Raw genomic sequence first — 7,262 nt, forward strand, 5'->3', positions numbered from 1 at the left:
GCCCTCTATTCTGAATATTTAAGTGACTCTGAAATATACAAGGCACAGTGCTGGGCCCGAGGAATAAAAATTATGTGTCAGACCCTGTAGCTGCGCTTAGAGGGTTTGTGCTTGTATGGAGGTAGCTAACGGGAAGGCAACTGGAACACGTTTCCAAATGTTTTCTAGAAACAGATAATTCAAAACAAGTATGAAAATGAAACAGAAAAGTACCACAGGTACACTAAAGATAAAGAAAGTATTTCCTGATGGTGTAATCAAGAAAGTTGAGATTCCTACAATTGACCAATGCCCAACAGAGGATCTTGGGTTTTTCGGTAAAAGCCATTAGGCACCAATGACAATCTCAATCCCATAAAGGTATTCCATAAACCAAACATTCAGTGGGTATAGGTAAATAATGGTAAGATACCTTATTAAATGTCCCACTATTAAAATTAAGCTTGGCAATTATCTACTACTTGGGCACTGACACCAGTCACATGACAGTATTAGTGTTCTTTGTGAATGTTGTCCTCTGTGTGTGTGTGTGTGCGTGTGTGTGTGAGCATGTGTGCATGTGTGCATGTGTGTGTGCACGTCTTTGTATATGGATGTGCATATATACATATATAACAAACAAGGGTGTTATTGGGTAACATTTAATGAAGTTAATTTGTCAATGTCCAGAGCAAAAATTGAAGCTATATTTTTATTTCCTAAACAGAACTATGTGTGTATATGTATCATAAAACTGCTTTCCAAGTGATACGAGTTCAAGTCACTTTAATCATTCCCAAATCACCTGTGGAGTTTTGGCATTTCTTTTCCACATATCCCATCACACTGCGTCACCCCTCACTGGGTTTCCACAGCACACTTGGTTGCAGTGAAGGAATGGCTGCTGTGAGTGGGAGTCTGTCTGCTCCTGGAACCCCAGTGCTCCCAGAGGCCGTGAGCCAGGACGTGCCCATCAACGCTGTGGCCTGCAGCCTCTTCCACTGCCCCTGCCTGCAGAAGCTTGGGGTGAGGGGGCAGTAACCCTCAGGCTTCTGCTCCCACCTCCAGCTCTGTGTGCTCCACAGTCATGGGGCCACCTGCATTTGTGCTGACTCACAGCTTCTGCTGGCGACACCATCCCCGTATGCTCTTTCCCAAATAGTGTGGAATGACTTGCAGCATTTGTGCTTCACACAGAAGCTACAGTGTGTGCGTATGCACGTGTGTGTGTGTGTGTGTGTGTGTGTGTGTGATTTATAAGTTTGCTAGATCATAAATGATTCTCTGTATTTAAGTCAGTTACAGCATCTCTTTGATGGAGAATGAAGGCAATAAAATGTTCCTTCTTCCCCACCCTTCACTTTTCCTACATTTTTGCCTGAAAATCTATTATCAGTCTTAAAGGAAAGTCAGACTAAACTATGCACCAAATATTTTGAGTTTTATAAAGCCGACTTGAAACCCCACTGGCCTTCCTATTCTGTAAGGCTTTAATGAACTTGTTTCTCTATCTAGTCATATAATCCAAAACCCCAACTGCCATTAATTCAGATCAAATAAATTGCTATTACTCTGAGAAGAAATAATTATGGACTCTTTGATGTTTTGTTCAGCTTATTAAACTTCATGTAATTTGCCTTGGGAAATATATTTTAACACGGTACCAAAAAGTACATATCTATTTGTACTTCCAATTCCTAAATCAAAATCTCAAACAATCTATGTTAACAGATTAACAAGACAAGCATTTTTATCTTTGTTTTTAGTGCACAAAAAAACTAGGTCTGAGAACTGTTAAATAATACATTCAAAGTCATAAAGCCGGTCGATAAAGGTGATTTCAAATGCGATTTTCTCTGGTTCCCAAAGCTATGATTTTTTTAACTTTCTTATAATGTTGTCAGTGATAATATTTACATAAATTTGACACAGTAGTATTTAGGAATCTGAGATAATATGCAATGACAAATTTTTTTTTACCACAAAGACTTTATTATGAGGAAACTGTTCATATCTAAGAGAAATTGTTTTCTGTGTCCTTATAAAATGTTTCGATACATTGCTCATTTCCACTGTTAATAATTTCCTTGCGTTTTTCTCCACCACCACACTCTGCTGTCTTTTTAGCTGTATTCATTGTCTGGCTTTCTGTGCCCCAGCAGTAGCCAGAGGAATGGAGTTTTAGATGAGTTTCTTAGAAGCCTTAGCATTTACGTGTCACTATTCCTTAAAGAGGATATGAATTGGTGAGCTAACGAGGTTTTGAAGAAAGACTGAATCTACTTGGGATGATTGTTTTTATCATGAAGAGGGGTAGATTTCCCACATGCACTGTGGAGAGGTAAGTGGGGAGGTTTTGAGTGGAGGAATGGGGTGCAATTCAGTAGCCTTCTAGTGGCGTGCATTCCAGTTTCTATTGCCATGTAACAAACTGCTGCAGAACACAGTGGCGCAAGACAGCCTCAGCTGCATGCACAGATTCTGTAGGCAAGGAATTTGGAGGCAGCAAGACTGGATTGCTCTGTGCCACGTTGTCTGGATTCCCTGCTGCAAAGACAAAACCTGAGGGTGACTGTACGGCCACGGGTTGAAGTCTAGGGCAATGCCTTCACTCACCTGTCTGGCAGTTGATGCCCTTTGTTGGCTGGGGCCTCAGTGGGGCTGTTACATGTGGCATCTCTGCAAGGTCTTCTCTGGGATATCTCACAAGATGACAGCTGGTTCCAAGAGCAAGAATCCTGAAAGAGAAAGGCAGAAGTGTAGGATGTATTTTGATTCAGTTTCGGAAGTCACATACTCTGTGGGTTGAGACAGTAACACTGGTCTGTCCAGGTTCAAAGGAGGGATAGATCCAGCACCAGATGAGAGGCATGCCAAGGTCTTACTGTACGACGATCATTTAGAATCAAAGACATTGTACCATTTGGGAACATCCAGTCTGCTGCAATGAGTCAGATCTTAAAAATGTATTTTGATTACTTTATGAGCCATGTGATTTCCCAATAGCACAAGCCAGTAGGAAAAGAATCAATCATCTGGGACTATTTGACAATTAAATGTCTTATATCATGAGCCTCTCCCTAGAGGACAATGAAAGTTAATTGTATAGTCATTCTTTATGACTGAATCTTTGCTCCTTCAGTATTCCTATGACATAGAGAATGTGATGTAAAATACCTGATACTTTATCCATCAATGGCCCATCATTAGGATCTGCTTTATGAAAACGGTGAAAAAGATGCTAGCAAAGCCTGTTTGAGTAGATATGGTCAGGAAAACTCAGTGCAACTGGCAGCTGAATCACAAAACACAGAAGCCTAACGATACCTGAAAATGTTGCCGGAACAATTCAGCAGCAAAGACAATGTTGACTCACAAAGTTTTGACTCTCTATCAAAATAGTTGTGGGGTTTTTCTTGGATGGGGGTGGGATACAGGATAGTGTTAACAGCCTTACTTATGTTTGAACAAATATTTAATATGTTTGAACAAATATTTGGTATGTTAAATATTAAATACGTTTGAACAAATGTTTAAATGACATAATTTGAAGAGCAAATAATTTTTGCTTTAAGCAAATAGTTTTTGCCTGAATGTTGATCCTGCTCTTACAAAGTAGCCCTTCGAAACAAATGCTGATACAGAAGAACAGTTTCAAAATATGACTTAAAGAAAGGTCGAGATCTATTTTTAAATCTGAAAATGAAGTTGTGGGGAAGCTCATAGAATGAAGGAAGACACCTTAAAGGGTCATCCCCTTACACTGTGGTCATCAAAGCAGAGCTCCAACAGCCTGTGGGTAAATATTTTACTTTACCAATACAAGTCATCATTAAAGACAAATCTAATCAGCATTTGGTGGTGTACCCCCCAGTTTATCTCAGAGAATTATAAACACTCTTAATTTTCACTCAGATTGAAGTGTGCTCCACCTGGCATAGGTCACAGTGCTGTGTGGGGTTGCAAGGGGGAGGGCAGAATCCCCTTCTTTGTAAGTCAGCTAAAGACACATTATTTTTTATCTTTTCTCATTGTGCCTGCATCATAATCACTTCTCCATGCCAACAATATACTTAGGTCTACATATCTCAAAATGGCGTCTTATTTAGATGGGACGGTCAGAGGATAAACTAGGTGTAGAGAAGCACCATATGACAAAGCCCGTGAGTTAAAGAGCCTATCTTGATGCAAGATCCAGAAAAAGCATTAACTGAGTCAGCAGAGGGAATCAATTGTTGTATCTTCTGTTCTGTGTTAGCAGTCCCATTTTTAGGGTTTTCGTTTCTAACAACTGAAAATACTCACTGATTTCTAATAGATGTCACCTTGTACTATTTATAAAATATTGTCAGTATTAGAACTCTTCAAAAGTATCCCTTAATTTTTTTTTTTTTTTTGAGACAGAGTCTCGCTCTGTTGTCAAGTGCCAGGCTGGAGTGCAGTGGCACCATCTTGGCTCACTGCAATCTCCACCTCCCGGTTCAAGCAATTCTCTTGCCTCAGCCTCCCGAGTAGCTGGAACTACAGGTGCACGCCACCACGCCCAGCTAATTTTTGTATTTTTAGTAGAGTCGGGGTTTCACCATGTTGGCCAGGATAGTCTCAATCTCTTGACCTCACGATCTGCCCACATTGGCCTTCCAAAGTGCTGGGATTACAGGCGTGAGCCAATATACCTGGCCCCTTTTACTAACTAATTTTAAGAGTCTTCTATTCTTTTCTTTTAATATAAATGCATCAACTTAGATATTAGTTGCTACTTAGAATTGGTACTCAGGAATGTAAATATTCTCAGTGTATTTGCAGCTCCGTTCCCACAGGGGAAGGGAAGCAGTAGTGCGAGGTGTCAGAACACCGGGTCCCTCCAGCCTGGGGCAGTCTGTGCCAGGGACACTCCTGTTGTCACTGTCCACTCGCCCCACACCTTAGGTCACTCTCCACCTCCACCAGCAATACAATGTCCATCTACATTCCTTTAAGCTGTCCTTCCTTTTTTCCATTCTCCCAGATTCATCCCCTTCCTTCTCATAGAGCCATTGAAGAAAGGGTAAAGGTGTAACGAGATGAAAGTGTGGGAGATAGCCATTATATTCCTCTTTCCAGCATCACTTTCTCTTCTCCGGTAGTAGGATCCCTCTTTCCAGTGGAAACCCATTCTATAAGGATCAAAGAAAACAAACTCTTCTTCCCTGTGTCCATGTGTTCTCATTGTTCAACACCCACCTATGAGTGAGAATATGCAGTGTTTGATTTTATGCTCTTGTGTCACTTTGCTGAGAATGATGGTTTCCAGGTTCATCCATGTCCCTACAAAGGACACAAACTCATCGTTTTTGATGGCTGCATAATATTCCATGGTGTATGCGTGCCACATTTTCCCTGTCCAGTCTATCATCAATGGGCATTTGGGTTGGTTCCAGGTCTCTGCTATTGTAAACAGTGCTGCAATGAACATTCGTGTGCAAGTTTTATTTTGAAACTACTGACAGGAAGGAGATGTCAGTAGGAATGAGTCATGTCCCCACTACCCACTAGATCTCATGAGTTCATTATGTGTCAGGTGACTGTGAGAAGCAGCCCACGGGAATCCAGAGTCATGTTATTTTAGAATTGGAAGAAACCATAGAAATGATTGAATCCAATGTTTTTGTAGTGAGGCCAATTTAAAAAAATAATAATTATATCAACTAACCCTTGGTGAGTACTTACTACAGTTATATGAGCACAATAACTTTATGCGGATATCTGGTCACTATTTTACTGAAGATACCGTGGTGTAGAAAATACAGCATTTTGAACAAAACCACACTAATCCTAACTGGAGCTGAGATTTGAAATCAAGCAGCGTATTTCCAAGACTGTCCATCCTCCCAATCTCCTCAGTTGCAATTCACTGAGAATTCCCACATTTTGCGTGTAAAAATCACATTTTTCCCACCTCTTCCACTTACTAGCAATGTGATTTTGGCAAATTTGCTTGACAGAACCAAGTTTTATACAACTAACTCACGGGCCTGTTGAGGGCAGTGACTCAGGACACGTAAAACACTTGGTACAACAATAAATACAAGGATTTATAATTATTGGTGTTGTCAGTGGCAGCATTGTTCTTTTTAAACAAAAACGTGCTCGTACTTTTCCCTAGGGAATAACTCTCAAACTTAAACAACATATTTTTAACCTGAATTTCTGGGCGAGATGTGTCATGACATAGAAATATCAAGTTTTATTGATAATTTCAAAAATACAGAATATCTCCCGTTTAGGTGAGGCGAGGGACATCTGGTACTATACAGGGAGTTCCTAGTCCTTCCCGCGTCAGACATGGACTCTCTCTTCCTAAATAATAGCTGGAGTTTCTAATGAAGTTGCAGTTCACCTCAAACAGCAAGGAGAACATCTAAGTTATGAAGCACACCCATTGGATACCCCAAAATCATAAATCCTTAGATTATAGGTTTATTATAAGTCATCCTTGAGCCAGGGACATCCTGCTAAAGATATCCTGTAGGTTTTTTTTTTCACATAGTAAAAGCCCCTATTTATCGGAGGTCCCGTTGGCAAGGAGAGTAGACAGTCACCTGTTGGCTTTGCTTTCTCCACCTGGCTGTGCGGGGGTGGGAGGGGGGTGGGGGGATGGGGGGCAGGGGGACTCCCCACAAAGCAAATGAACAGGTTGCAGACCAGCTATTTTAACTCTTTCCTTCCTAGTTCCGCTAAAAAATATTAAAAACAGCTCTGCTAGATCCCGCAGTTCAGTCTGTGTCTCATACACACTTTCATAGCATAGCTCATAACAGTGTCTCATCCTTTAGTATAATTCCAGGGCTATCTTGCCGCCAAATTATTTGTCTTTCAACATATTGGCTTCCTTGACCAGCTCAAACTCAAATAAATCATACATTATTGAAAGTAGTTGCCACTTTAACTGTCTCTGAATATTGGAATAATTTTTAGCTTTTCTAGTAATTTCAAGTATAACATAAATACACAGATAAAACAATTTTAAAAATATATCTAGGTAGATTGATAAATATTATAACCAAGTATCCCCATTTTTCTAAGTTTAATTTGTTTTACTATTTTCTCTTTCTCTGCCTTTCCCCCTTGCTGCTACTCCCTTCTTCCTACTTAGTGCTTTAGAAATGCAAATACAACTTTTCACCTCCCCTCACCAGGCATTCCCTACAGGGCACGTTCATCTGTGTGCTCCCAGATTTCTCCTTGACTTTGGATTTGTAGATCAAAGCATGCCCCAGGGAAGTCTCACCTCCAGGGGGTCA

Source organism: Saimiri boliviensis, chromosome 15, assembly GCF_048565385.1.
Source record: "Saimiri boliviensis isolate mSaiBol1 chromosome 15, mSaiBol1.pri, whole genome shotgun sequence".
NCBI classification, from domain to species: domain Eukaryota; kingdom Metazoa; phylum Chordata; class Mammalia; order Primates; family Cebidae; genus Saimiri; species Saimiri boliviensis.